This window comes from Stegodyphus dumicola, chromosome 7, assembly GCF_044657685.1.
Source record: "Stegodyphus dumicola isolate Sdum_Otavi_A_Nest chromosome 7, ASM4465768v1".
Lineage (NCBI taxonomy): Eukaryota > Metazoa > Arthropoda > Arachnida > Araneae > Eresidae > Stegodyphus > Stegodyphus dumicola.
In genome coordinates this window covers 40,235,765-40,250,358 of record NC_140774.1, presented here as the reverse complement: position 1 = coordinate 40,250,358, position 14,594 = coordinate 40,235,765, and the positions used below count along the sequence as shown (strand labels likewise).

The 14,594-nt window shown below is 31.3% G+C and overlaps 1 long non-coding RNA gene across 1 annotated transcript; it reads left to right on the top strand.

Moving 5' to 3' along the window:
- Window positions 1-1,222: 1,222 nt before the first annotated feature.
- LOC146996160 (uncharacterized) lies at window positions 1,223-7,074 on the top strand. The gene is made up of 2 exons (XR_015041864.1): window positions 1,223-3,939; window positions 6,935-7,074. It is a non-coding gene; the product is annotated as an uncharacterized LOC146996160 (long non-coding RNA).
- Window positions 7,075-14,594: the final 7,520 nt, after the last annotated feature.

The window sequence follows — 14,594 nt, the reverse complement described above, 5'->3', positions numbered from 1 at the left end:
TTAAGTTAGAAGGTTAAAGCTTTAAAAGTAAAACCCGAAATTTTCAGTTCGTAACACAAAGTAAAAATTAAGAGAACTCACAGTTAGTCGACAGGAACCCTTCGTCACAAGCAGCTACAAGGTTGAAAAAGGAATCATCTCACTTAAAAGACACTAGATAAATCTCCTTGAATTCCGGAATTCAGAAAGAAAAGAGTGGCAGAAAGCTCGACGAAGACTGCACGAGACGACACAAGATGAATTTTTTCGACCCTATAACCGGAATGCTGGTAGTGAAACGGCTGGTAACGCTGGGATAACTTCACCTACGAAGAGCGACTGCGAGCATCAAATTTCTGGAATGATCCGGATAACTTCAATTATGAAGAGCGAATGGGAGCATCAAACTTCCTGGAATGATTCGGATAACTTCATTATATTACTTCTCTTTTTAAAGGCCGACTTTTTTTTAAGGGGATCCAATCACTAAATCCTGGGTGTGGATATACCTCATCCAACACCTTTTTAGTTCGGGCGCCACTGTAGAGACATTAGAATTTTTTTGGGAAGCCGTAGAGATGAAAAATTAGCAACCGCCTTCGCCGTGAATCGAACCACGGACCTCTGAAATACCGGCCCAGCGTGCAGAACTATTACACCACGAAGGCACGCTAGGAAAGCGGGAGAAATACCTCATAAGGAAAATTTTTTCCCTCTAATTACAGGACAGAAAATGTTTTTCAATCGCGCGATCTGTTATTGATATTGAATTACAGTCGTGCGATAATTTCGCAGTAAAGATACATCTCTGATGACTATCCAAGATTCTAGAAACTTTGGTCTTATATAGAGATGGTCGTCTTATAGAAATAATGCTTAATATCAATATTTATTGATAATCTCAGAACTATTGGTCACTTTCAGAAGTGGTCGTTTGAGAGGCGATATTCTATATATTTATTTACTGATACTCTCAGATTCCAAAATTTGTTTATATTCTCAGAAACATTGGATGGAAGGTGGTCGTCCCATACATGCAAAATTTTACATTTCATTAAAAATGAATTCGGCGTTATTTAACTATTTCCCTATTAATTAATTAATTAGATAAAGAAAAAAATAGGAAATAGTACTGTTTATTACGGAATAATGTAGGAAGTTCTACAGAACTATATTCTTTCGCGTCATTTCACATTGTATCCGGCAAACTACTAGTTCCTCGTATTCTTCCGCAAATCCGTAAACATCTGTCTGATTTGAAACGAAATCCAAAATGGCTGCGCCATGAGGTTAACTTGTATGGATATTTTTTGTTGCATGAAAGGTAAGTTCAATTGCAATACTTGTATGTTTACTTTTTTTGCTTTTCGAATTTATGTTATTTATGTCATTTTGACAGTTAAATGTTTCACAGCTTTATGAATTGTTACCATTCTGTCGTGAATTACGTGTATCTCAATGGCTGGCTGTCTTTTCAAATATCTAATTTGCCCTGCTATCCAAATGTTTATGACTGAATTTTTTTTAGTCTAGTTTAAGCATTCAGTTTCAAAATAATATGTGTGATCAGATTGCTTATTATTTTATTGCAGCAATAAATTTATGTTAAATAGTTTGAACAATTGTATAAAAATAAGAGTTTGCATTGTTTTGTCCAAAATATGTATGGTTGAAACATTATCTTAATCTAGTTTGTAATTCAAGTTTTTTTGGGGGTACTGTTCTGTTATTGGGACCAGAATCGGAAATGTATGAACCTGTGTTCGTAAGTATGTGCATAGATGTGTATATGTAGACACACAAACATACAAATATACAAGCATACATAAATACATTTCTGAACCCGGTCCTGATAACAGAACAGTACCTTTTTTTAATCTTTTTTGAATATTTTATAAAAGGATTAAGCATTTTTCAAACTGCATATCATTTTAAGATTCGACTTGCAGGAAGACAAAATATGATCATGCAATCAAATGCTTATGAATGCTTTTATCATTTTCTCATAAATATTGTTTGCATTTTTATTGTATTTTAGATACTTTAGTTATGTAAAGTGAACATGAGAATATTAGGAAAGCTGAAGAATATGAATAGCTACCATAATACATGTATTTTTTCATCGAGCCCATTGTTTTAGAAACCAATGCACCATTATTATATGCTGGCTTATTTTATAGTTATATGCAGTTTAATTTTATGTTCATGTTACTGTAGCATTGTCATTATAGTAAAAGTATTGATAATTTTTGTTGAATCTTGCAAGTTGCCTAACATTCAGAATTATTACTACCGAATTTTACTGATAGGTTTTTTCGAGTTGACATAATCTGTCTGATAAATAAAATAAACTGGTGTTTAAATTATATGCATTTCTCTTAATGTTTCATTGAAAGTGAGATGGAAATATAAATGCTATCCAGAAAAGTGAATTCTTTTTGCCTGAAATAACAAATTGTGCTAAATGATTAATGTTTATATCATTTTAGAAATGTCAATATTAAATTTTCTCCTCCTTCTCTTCTTTGATTTTGAAATAATTTATAATAAAATAATATATGCATAAGTGTAATTAATGTAAAGTGTCATTCAATAATATAATTTATTTTTACTGATATTTTTATATTTCTTATCTGGGTTTTCTTTTGGTGTTAGAAGGAGGAAAAGACTGTAATGTTTTAATTAAGGAAATAATTAAAACATTACAGTTTTTTAAATAACACAGTTACAGTAATGTTTATTGAAGCAATCAGTACTGTGTGATTGCCAGTGATTGAATAATGTTAAAATGCATTGTTCATAAGGAAATCTTTGTGTTATAGATTTTATTTTGACACAAGCTGAAATTTGAATTATTAGGAAGCACTTTGAAAACCTGAATTATTTCCTGAATCATTAATCAGGCCAATATATAACATACAAATTTTCATACAAAATTATTTCTTTGAGCATATTATAAAGAGCCCATTTAATTTTATTATTTGTACAAATTTTAGACAAAAGTAGCATGTAACAGTTAAAGATTTATTGAAGCCTACTTGTTACTTGTGGTAACAAAGAAGTGTGAAAGATATTGCCACATTAGCGAACATGACGATCATTGATGCTTAGTTTAGAAATTCAATAATATATTGAGAAATGCTGGGAACTTTCAGAAGTAGACATTTTGGAAATGATGGGCTTGATAAGAAATTTGCATGGTTTTATTATTTATTCTTTAGTTAAGAATGGATTTTAGATGTTCATGTGAAAGAATTCTCTTTAATTATATGTGAAAGAATTGTTAAAGTTTGGCATTTAAAAAAAATGAATTAATAATATGCAATTATCTTTTTATTATACATATATTACTATATATTTCTAATGCGCTATGTAAATGTCAGTGCTAAACAATTGAGATACTATTTTCGGGGCAATCTTTTCTTATACATGAAAAATTCTGATACTTTCTTATCATCTGCCCTCACAGCTTCAACTTATGCTAAAACAGCAAGAGTATGCACACAATAATAGCAAACTATGAATATGCATACCACACACATGTATTTACATGCTTTATATTTAATCTTTATTTCTGAATAGTATTCCATTGGATGAAAAATATGTGAATATTGACCCAATATATATATTTTTGTGTGTGTGCATCCTAAAATTTCTTGTTTCTTATAAAGTGCTTATTTGAATTACTACTTGTGAACAGAGCAGTAGATATGAACCGTAAACTAACCATTTTGCCAATTTTCACAGCTTTGCAGATAGTCAGAAAGCACCAAAATTTGTAATAATGTTAAGTTTAAATGATGTTCTATACTTTTGTGTTAATTTTTCTATTCTATTAATTCTATTACTGTGTTATCAAACTTTCTGCAGGAATTTCAACTGGTTAAGATGTTATTACCATGTGGAGAAGAATTTGGTTTTCAAGCTAGAAAAAATTGCAGCTGAAGGATTTTGTAGAAGGTCAGTCAAACTGGTTTTAGTTAATTATAATTTAATTTTGGGTGAAGAATTCTCAAATTTATTTATCATAAGTGTCTAAAGGTCTTCTAAATTAAATTCTGCTTGTTTTTGAAATTTTTCATGACATTCATTCTTTGATTACTATTATTTTTTTTTAAATTTACTAACTTATGTCCAGGCACATAATGTTGCATTTAATGCCATACCTTAAATATTGTAAAATGTTAAAATAATACATTTCACTTAAAAATGTGGTTGTGACAGTAAATTTTCTGTTACATTTAATCATATCTATAAACATTGGTATACATCATTTTTCAATAACCTGTATATTATTTTGTGCATTTCTTTTACATCCAAGATCTGGCATATGACTTGCTTTTCAAACTGATAACATGGTGTAATAATGTAATCTAATGGTTAAAGTTTACTTTGGAACGGGCCAAATTTAATAAATTATTCTTTGATAGAAATTTATTCATGTGTTCAGTGTGTCTCATCTCTTTAAATTGCTAAAGTAAATTTTATGTACTTGCATTTAGGAATTTTGACTGTATCAGAGTAATTTTCAGTTATTATAACATGCAAAGGAAAAAATTCATTCATAGCTCCGTATTTAAAATTAGTTAATTAAAGTCCTTAATAAAGAGGGACGTTTTGTTGTTTTTAATGTCGATAGAGTTTAATTCAAAAATATGCCACATTAAGGGTTACTTTTTAACCTAATTTAAAATTTTCATTACTTTAACATGTCCAATAATTGTTATTTTAACTCCGATATTGTAATAATATCAAAATTCCTTACTTTTTGATAGGTAATCCAAATGTAAAACAAGAAAAGAAAAAATTAAAATCTAGAAGTATATTTATTTCATACCTCTAACAAATAAAAACAACACAAGCACTTTTTACTGTCTATCTGCATAGTGTGGCATGTCTCGTAAGACTGAGATTTGTATGGTCAAATCCATGTTTCAGTTAAAGGAAAATGTATGCACAGTCTTCTGATTTTCCCTTCGATTAAGGATTCTGTATATACTAGCATAAGAAATATATTAGTTAATGCAGTGTTATACATCAATATTTATAGGCAATTATTGTGGCTATGTTTATTATAATTTTGTTCACTGTAATGGCTGGAGTGCCTAAACCATCATGCTGTGTAAACAAAACTCAAATCTTCATCTCTGCATACTGCTCCACTAGTGTTTAAACCACTGAAATGGTGATTATGGTAGAACATCTTTGGTAAAAATTTACTCTACTGTAACCCTTGGCGAATCGTTTCTTTTTTTTTTTATATCAAGATCGTCACCTGAGAGGATCGGCACCAATTTCAAGGTGGCCGCTACACAAAACCAAAATAAGAAGTCAAAGACATACACAAACTCTGTGTCCATGTACACATCGACCTATTAAAACGAACTGCACAAACTGGGCATTGTGCACTGCCTTAACTTTGTCCATGTACACATTGATCTATTTTCACTTTAAGAAAATCAGAAAGTTAAAAATATCATAGTTACCAGAAAAAATTCACCACTGTCTTAACATACAGACAACCAAAAATACACAAACAGAGAGGAATAAGTTACCAAAAATACATATTTCCTAACATAAAAACATTAAACAACAAATCTTCTAACAAAAATTAACACACAGAGACAAAAAAATAAATGAAAAGTCATTTTTTTCACGTACCTTTTTTTTCACATGCATATGTTTAGGCTTCCCACCACCATCCTCCAGGTAAGCAATTCAATTCAATTTTTCATCTCTTAGTCACCTCAGACATACTCAAACGATGGTACCCACACAAAAATAATAAATAGCATGTTCAAAATACAAGACCATACCACTTCCGTGCAACCAAACACAGCAATTGAAAAGAATGGTAAGAACCAAAAACCTGGGACCGTACAAAAGGTTTACTATTAAAAAAAGTAGCTCAAAACTAAATTTATCACAACACGTTGGCAATATTTGAAATAACTCCTTTTTATTGACAAAAAAAAAAGTTTTTTTTTTTTTTTTTCCTAAAGGCTACTTTCGCCAACATTATCAACATTAGGGTTACTGAAAAACTTATTTGACGCAATGGGCTTCCACATTTCACAAACAACCACTTTGCGATTTTTTTTCAGACAGAAACCAAGGTGTACCATACAGTAAAGATTAGCCACATCTTCATTTACTACTGTTACAAGTACTTCTTTGGTAAATTTCTGCGGTTAAATTCAAAAGTTTAAAATTGCATTAACATGATCAGATTCAGAGTCATAGCTAGGGTTTTCAGCGCTCAGGGACAACTGAAGATTTCGTGCCCCCTACTGCTTGCCAAGGATGGAAAACATTTAATTCTAAAATGTTCTAACATCAGTTTGGCGCCCCTTGGATTCTGCACCTGGGGACAGATGCCCCTCTTTCCCCCTCTAGCTACGCCCCTGATCAGATTTTATTTTCTGCACGTAGCTAACAATTACATATGTGTTGTCAGATAAATGTTACCAGATGCAGTTAATTATTTTTTACTTGCCAATCTCATGAGACAAGTTTTTTTTGCTCCTGCAAGACTTTACTTTGTGTTGCAAAATAAATTCATTCTCACTCTTTTTGGACTTGCCTACACATTAAATTTAAAATAGTTTTATGAATAGGTAAGATGTGATTATCATAATTTTGTTTCTCTCTTTATCTTGGCAACTTTATATGTTGATTCAGTATCCAGGTTACCTACCAGTGGCTGATTGATAAAACTGCTCATATGTTCAGCTGGTGGTTTGAGTTTATTTTCTGACATAAAAAATTTTAAAAGGCATCCCCCATGTTTATTTTACTATAATCGAAAAATCAAATAATTGCTACTCTGTTTATAGGTATTAAATGTTAAAATATTTTAAATGCTTCCTTTAATTTGCATTGTAATAGTCATTTGTTTAAATTTAATTTTGAATTATATTCACATATAGTAATTGTGAGTGTTTGTTTATTTTAGGTGCTATGAAAGGCAATGACAGAGATCCAATTTATCAAGAGTTCTTATATACATAAGAATACATGGATATAAGATTGTTTTTCATGAATTCAAATAAAATGTGATAAATTGGATTAATGAAAACTTTTGAATTTTGAAAAGTGTTTTTCCTCTGTTAATCATAATATAGTGCCATAAATTTCTGAATGTGTTTAGTTTTCATCCACATAAATAGCTTTACAAAAATTTGTCATATTAATAGATATTGCATAATTTAGCATTATTATAAATATTAATTATAGCAGATTTAGCTGAACTACCTTTTTAGTCTCTCTGCAGATGAAGTCACAAAGGTAAGTGATTAGATATGTTTCTGTATTCCCCATTAAGTAATTTTATCTGGTAAATTACCATTACTTATATACTAAAGGTGAAAGAATAAGCTTTCCTTAAAGATACAAAAATTTGCAGATATTTCAAAAAATTGGTATACGTAAAAAAGTTCTTAAATTGCCACATATGCGAAACTGAAAATGTTATATATGAAATTGTTCAGAAATATAAATATTTTCACTATTTTTTAACTATAATTCACTGCATTTGTTATATATAATCACAATTTAAGGTAGCAGTGCTTTTCTCACTGTGATTTCTCATGTATTTTGATTCATAAATACACGTACATAAATCGACGTATTTTGATTTCTCTTTTGAGACCGAATAAAAAATGAACTAAACATTCTCGTTGACATTGAGAGTTGAATAAAAGCTCACCTCAAAATAAAATGAATTAATAAATTTATGGAAAATTTTACATAGCATATATTGAGCAGAAAGAGTAAACTTAATATACTTAATGGAATTAATAATTGGTAGAGTTGATTGCAGAATAAAATGCCTTAATTGCATGGTAAACAGATCTTTTGAAGTTTTTCTATGTTGCGTAAAATGCAGATTTAAATTTTTGATATTGATTGTCATATAAATGGCAATTACTGTTTTATTTTGCTCTGAAATGAATGGTTAGTAATAAAATTCTGGATGAGACAACCTTTAACATGCGCTAGAATTTACAAAGTTTAATTTGGTGCTGATTTCAACAGGTAAATTTCATTTTACTGAATTTTGCGTAAAATAATACGAATGAACCATTGCAAATTATTTTCAGAACTTTTTTTTTTTTTTTAATCTAAAAGGGCTATTAGTTTTGAAATGTGACTTCATATCGTCAGTCGTAAACTTGTTTCGCTTTTCATTCAAGTCTTGCCATTTGGCAAAATTTAACATATTTATCTTTAAAATCTAATATACGAGGGCCATCCAGGAAGTAGATTACGTTTCCGTCTGTGTCCGCTAGGGGCGGGGCTAGCGCGGCCATCTTGGGGTCAGAGCGTTGCGCAGCTCAGTCTGCATCTAGCCGTGCTAGTGAGAGGTTCGTGCTGTGCTCCGTTCAGATACTGTGACGGTTTGAAATGTCTGCGTTAATTGAAAATCCCGCGAGGTGCGCTCAGTAATAAGGTTTCTGACTGCAAAAAACTGTAAACCGATAGAAATCTATCGGCAGCTTCGTGAAGTGTATGGGGACAACATTATCACTGAAGGTGGAGTGCGTCAGTGGGTCATAAGATTTCAAAATGGCCGAACCAATGTTCACGATGAAGATCGAAGTGGGAGACCCAGCATAGTGACCGCCGAACTTCTCGAAAAAGTCGATGCTAAAGTCCGTGAAAATCGAAATTTCACAATAACGGAACTTTCTTTGAGTTTTCCACAAATTTCGCGAAGTTTGTTGCACGAAATCATCAGCGAAAAGCTTGGTTACCACAAGTTTTGTGCAAGATGGAAGGCAAGAAGAGGTAACGAAGTGGTTGAAGGCGCAGGCGGCCGAATTTTTCGACGAAGGAATTTCCAATCTCGTACATCGCTACGATAAATGCCTTAATTTGTATGGTGACTATGTAGAAAAGTAGTATTTGAGTGTGGCTTTCATCTGTATATAATAAAATTTGTTTCCTATACTTTGTTTATTTTTTTATTCCAAAACGTAATCTACTTTCTGGATAGCCCTCGTATTATTGACTAACAAGCCAAGCTATTTAAAAGCATTACACACAGTTCTTAACAATGCTTTTTTAAATTTTTAATCTGATTGATTTAAAATGCATTTAATTCATGATATATCTAATTGAAAACATTTTAATATTTCTACATAATTACATGATATATTTCTTCAGTTTTCAAATATATAGAAGATATATAACTTTCTGGTGTCAGTATCTTATAAAATGTTTTGCTATTTCCACTGCCCCATCTGTATTGATAATCTATGCATACATAAACTTTTAGCCTCTTTGAGTGACTGCTAAAATCTGAGGCCTTTCAGATTTTTTTTTTAATTGTATGAGCAGAAAGATAGAATTTTAGAAGAGCTTCTTGAGTTACCTTTTGAATGATATAAAGAATTGTTAACATAATGTCAAATTTTTACAACTAAATATTAAATATATAAAAAAGCCTGCAGCATTCTCATGTTCCAAAAACATATTTATTTATTCTGAGGCTAGGAATTGATTTAGTTTTAAAAATACAATTTATTCCTTTTAACAATTTCCCAACAGTGTCATCAAAACACTATAAATTCCTTACATGTTTTAAAGAAAGATGATTCATTAATGTAAAGATTATTAAATGGCTAATTTTATTATTCAATTTTTAATACAAATTAATTGAAATTAGAAACTGATTTTGTAAAACAATTTAATTATGAATAATTCAATTTGGGGGCTATTGGATGTTTAAAAATGATCAAAAGATTTTTAATATCTTAAAAATAAAAGCAAAATTTTCAGTTTTAATATTTTGTATTAATAATTCATTTTAATTTCCTTGCTCAGTTTTAATATATTCACAAATTCAGATTTAAAAACAAAATAAGTTGTATAAATATTTTCAACATTTCTGATTTTTCCATAGTAACCATAGGAGAAGGATTTGAGACTATCTGTGTAAAAAAAGTAGGTTTTAGATCATAACACCTTCACATACTTTCACTGGAATTTTCCTCTGTATATATACTGGGATGTGACACTAAGCAGTTGAGAGTATGTATTTAAGAGGTTAAAGGGATATTGTAACTAGTGTTTCAAATCCTGATAACATCCCATACGCTGTCGGTGGGACGTAGATAGGATGTCCTAAGGGTATACTGGGATGTGACATTAAGCGCTCAGGAGGATGAGTTTAGGAGGAAATTGGGATATTACGGGATGTCCTGAGGATGTAGTAAGTAGGACTTTAAATCCTAATAACATCCCATATGCTGTCGATGGGACATAGATAGGATGTTTTTAGGATATAATGGGATGTGCTTAGGAGGTTTGTGGGATATCCCGGGATGTCCTGAGGATGTAGTAAGTAGGAGTTCATATCCTAATAACATCCCGCACGCTGTCGATGGGACTTGGTTAGGATGTCCTGAGAATATCCCGGGATGTGACATTAAGCACTCGGGAGGAGGTGTTTAGGAGGTTCGCGGGATGTCCTGAGGATGTGCGCATATCCCGCGATTTGTGCTATGTGGGTCAGTTACGAAGAGCGAATGCAAGCATCAAACTTCCTGGAATGAAGTATGGTCCAATGCATAAAGAAAAACATTGTCACCGCCCGCAGCAGGGCAAGTCCGCAACTCAGCAAAGGCCCCAAGATCTTTTCAAACTGAACCTTACAACACTGCCTCTAAAATCTGTTTGACTTCTAACCTCTTGCAAATTATCGAAGTAGACTTGGTTTCTCAGCCCCTTAGAAACCATACGTCAAAAATGTCGCATAAAATTAAACTTCACCAATCCTAGACTTATTAATTAGCTGAGAAATTTCACCCCTTCAAACGAATCAACACGAAGACAATTTTACAAAGAAACTCCGGACCAGGTACATCCCGAACGTGACACCCAGTTAACAACGGAAAAACTACAGATAAGAATCAAATGAATGAATTTACAGATGCCCTTTTCGTCCGGAAAAAAATTGATTTAGTTAACCATTACAACATATTTGGAGCTCCTATAATTACATTACATTACAACATATAAAAAATTATTACAACATATACAAACGAGAGTGCGAAAGAAAGCCTAAATTTACGACTTCCTTTTACTGCCCATTAGCAACCCCCTCCTGTTCCGGTGCACCAGAACAGAACAACTCAACCTGACTCTTTCGCTTCTGGAATTATGCCAAAAGAACATAGAATTCAGTTGAACAGTCAGGCTCAGACAAACGCATTCGCAAGGCAGCTGCAATGCTGTCTATTTTTCACTATTTTTGTTCTTTTCTCGTTTTTATAAGTTTTATATGTCATTTTCTTGTTTATACTTGTATTGTGCAGTTATTTAATATAAGTTTGTGTTTAAAACGAGGACGGGTATCTAGTTCATTCACATTACATCGCAACAACCCCCTAGCAAAGACATTCAAAAACACACTATACTGCCCTCAGCTCTACTGTAAAAGCCGTTAAACAGATTTACGTTCTTAGAAATGCCCAAAAGAAAGGTTTCCTGACTTTGTTACAAAATCATACCGTTGAAAAAATAACCAGTTAAAGCTTTTAACACTTCAAATACTCTTTACAATTTCAAATTTAAATGAAACACAAATAAAAATACTTAATTATTGATTACTTAAAAACATAAACACACTTAAAATTCGCGACACAACATGTATTTCGAGTATTTTACGCAAATGCGCTCTTGCGACATGTTGAGGAAAAACATGGTAACATAAAGGAATTCTGTTGCCTCAGGTAAAAGTTTAGATATGCAAAGGATTTGATGAACTTTACAAATGTCAATAGAGCAATATTGAGAATTTCGATTTGGCTTTTTTAACAATATTTTTGTTTTAATCTGTGTTGGGTGTGCTGCATTAACCGATTATTATCGGTCAGGAGGGTTGTAGCACATTCATATATTACATTACATTAAAAATGCCCTCTCTGATGGCGATATTTGGTGCTAGTTAGATTTCTTGCTGAAGACGTTCCTATCATCGTACTCAAAATTTCACACTTTTGTGATGAACGAATACATAAGTAGACAGCTCTGAATACGGAAACTTTGATAATGAGACCCTGTAACTAAAGATTTTTATGATGCCATGCCTTATATGTTTGACAACAATATAACGATTCTTATATTGCTTAGTTTGCAAGCATAAGGCATTTTATTTTTCTCTGTGTAAATATAATATTATAAATTAGGGAAAATTTCATATTCTAAAGCAACTTTCCAGTAGAAATAATTATTTCATTTTCATATTGCCTGTGTTAACATTTTCAGAAAACGAAATCTACAAAGCTAGTACTACTGAATATTTGTTAGAATTCTTTGCGTGAGAAAATTAAAAAGATTTCATGGCTTTAAAACACAGGAAATATATATCTTTCAGATCACGGGAAATCCCAGACATTTTTTTTTTTTTTTTTTACTTTTTGCAAATAAGAGTAGAAGAATTTTGTGGTGCATAGGTAATAATCCCACTAATGTTTAGCAAAGAATAAGCTTTTAAAATATTTACTATGCATACGTATTCGCAATGCTTCGTTAATATTACACGAAAAATTTATCCATTACTTACATCTGGCATTTTCAGTTTAGAGATTAGTTTGATGTGACTGCGTTAATGAGAAATTCATTAATTTTTAATTTAAGAAATAATTAACGGCACTTCTTACATTAATTTACGGAAAACGTTTAAATGGAGGAAAACAAAAACTTTTGTCATTAAGAACAGGCAGCAGATTTAATTTCTGAGTTTGAATTTTTTATCTTGAAAAGCATTTTTTATTAGTACTTTATAACATTCTATAAAAAACTCTTTATGCTTTTAGAATTATTAATTTGTTTCATTTATCTCTCAGAATGGAATGCATCGAAGATATGACATGACTAATCCATATGACCCATATGTTATCCATATGACTGAACAAAAATCTTTTTCTTTCGCAAGTATCCATTCACTCACGTAGTTCTTCTCTTAGCCTAATTCCATTTTAAACATGTTAGTGTGTCATTTAGAAACATTTTATTTATTCGGATTTATTTTTGATTTTTTTATAACTTAACCCACAATTTAAGAAGTGCTCTTTTGCAGCATTTCAAAGCCACTCAATTAAACCTTCAAAATCCTAGCTAAAATGATTCGCTCTTTCCTTGCATGGAGACAAAGAAAGGAAGAATGGGAGGAGCAGATTATTGAGATTCTGTGCTGAAAATAATTTTCAGAAGGTATTAATAAAGCCAGGAGATATAGTTTTATGCTCCTGGAGTGGTTGTATATATGTGTAAGATATGTATACAAAATAAGAAGAAAAATTTATTACCAAATTAAATTTAATTAGAACGGTCCGTTAATGTCATAAATTTAATTGCACACATCCCCTCTTCAAGGCCCCCATACTGTACCATGGTACATAACACTTTCCCTGCAGTAACCCCAATGCGAAATCTTTTGTTCGTTCGCTGCTTAGGATTAAAACAAAGATTTTCCTAGCTTATAAATACGACTGCATCACCTTTTCACCTGCTTACCCTGCCTAGGAAAGAAAGGTCTCTTCGCTAATCTTCTTTTTCTATTATCTAAAATGCAAACTGCGTATGTAGAAATTGTGGAGCATGTTTATCATCCCTAGTATAGTAATAATTTAATCAAAAATGTATTTATGAAGAATTTTTCCTGTTAAAAACGAATAAAAAATTGCTTTAAACATCAAGCCAGTTGCGATTTTTCCTCCAGTCACATCTTCGCAGCAGTTTTCTCAGCCATGAGTAAAAACTGATTAGTTTCATATTCTTTAGTCAGCTCTCTGCTAAGATTTACCAATGTACCATGACCGCGAACCTCTTAAATATCATATATATTTAAACATATATAATCAATAGATAATAAGTTAATGAAAACGGGGAGGGTGGCTAACTAGCTAATAGAAAGCTAGCTACAAATCAAAATCGAAACAAAAACGAAGCAATTTAATAAAATTATACAAAAATTATAATATGATATAAAAATAATAATATAACAAATCCTGCGGTCTTTTTCAAATTTTGGTGTTTTTGTTTCAATTTTGATTTGTGCTCTTCCTATTAGCTAATTAGCCACCAAATTCTAATTTAATTATTATCTCTTGACGATTTAATTAATTTCGCAGTATGCTGCGTGTCTTTAAGAAATAATAAATTTAATTTTGAAATTTTTAAACTATATATATATATTGTAGGGGTTTATCTTAATTTCCTAATAGTTATTTTTTATTTTTGAATAAGCCGTCCTTTTCTTCGTTGTTTCCCATCTCCAATTCCCTGACAGAACGAGTTTTCAGTATCGCGTTTTATGTAAATGTGGTAGAAACCAGTATTTAAAGTCACTTCAGTAGAGCTTAGACGTTTTTTGAACAGCGTGTTCTGCCTTAAAATTACATTTTTATCAAAAATAAAAAAATAAAAAAAAATTATTAAACAAGATAGGACTTCAAATTTAAGAAGCAGAACTCTTTTAATTGTATGTTTGGATACAGGTTAGTAATTTATATGAATAATGTTTTCGGAATTTATATGTACAGTTCTACTAGTTTTTCTTGCAGTTTTCTGTATTTTCACACTTTATGAGTTTTTATACTTTCCTT